The sequence below is a fragment of the Oncorhynchus tshawytscha genome, unplaced genomic scaffold, assembly GCF_018296145.1.
Source record: "Oncorhynchus tshawytscha isolate Ot180627B unplaced genomic scaffold, Otsh_v2.0 Un_contig_11018_pilon_pilon, whole genome shotgun sequence".
Lineage (NCBI taxonomy): Eukaryota > Metazoa > Chordata > Actinopteri > Salmoniformes > Salmonidae > Oncorhynchus > Oncorhynchus tshawytscha.
The window spans coordinates 432,427-433,462 of NW_024609768.1; positions in this window are offsets into that span (position 1 = coordinate 432,427).

A 1,036-nucleotide genomic window follows, 5' to 3' on the forward strand; every position below is an offset into this window, starting at 1 on the left:
GGTACAAATCTGTCATTCTGCCCCTGGGCAGTTAACCCACGGTTCCCCTGAGCAAGGCAGTTAACCCACTGTTCCCCTGAGCAAGGCAGTTAACCCACTGTTCCTCTGAGCAAGGCAGTTAACCCACTGTTCCTCTGAGCAAGGCAGTTAACCCACTGTTCCCCTGAGCAAGGCAGTTAACCCACTGTTCCCGGGCGCTGTGGATGTCGATAATGGCAGCCCCCCACACCTCTCTGATTCAGAGGGGTTAAATGCGGAAGACACATTTCAGTTGAAGGCATTCAGTTTTACAACTGACTAGGTATCCCCCTTTCCATTATTGCCATCGTGGTTATTATTTGACCCTGCTGGCCATCTATGAACGATCTGGCCTTAATGGTCACAGGGACTCTTAAATCTCTACCAGACACAGCCAGAAGAGGTCTGGTCACGCCTCGGCGCCTGGTTCCTCTCTACCCGACACAGCCAGAAGAGGACTGGCCACCCATCAGAGCCTGCTTCCTCTCTAGGTTTCTGCCTTTCTAGGGAGCTTTTCCTAGTCCCTTTGATTCTGCCTCTGCATTGCTTGTTCTTTGTGGTTTTAGGCAGGGTATCTGCATTTATGGTCATGGTAGGCTATAGTATTCTATTTTTAACTGCAATTGTGTTGGTCATTGTTACCAAGTGCAGCATTTATTCCAGTTGAAATAGTCAAAATACTTTACTCAACATTGGAGCTTTTTGTTGTTGACCACATGCCCCCCAAAGGGTCAGAGTTCAGCCCTGGACAAGAGCACTTTGTGACACCTGCTGATGTGAAAAAGGGCTTAATAACATACACATGATTTGATGTGACACAATGTGAACGTGTCAGTAAATGTTATGACAATAAATGCCAACTGCGTGATGTGTTGTTCTTTGTTTGGGGTTCTCTGAGGGGTGGTTTACCAGACGCAGATTAAGCCTAGTCCTTGTCTAAAAAAAGCATTCTCAATGGAGAATTTATAGTGAAAAAGTGCTTTTTTAGTCCAGCACTGGGCTTGATCTGTGTCTGGGA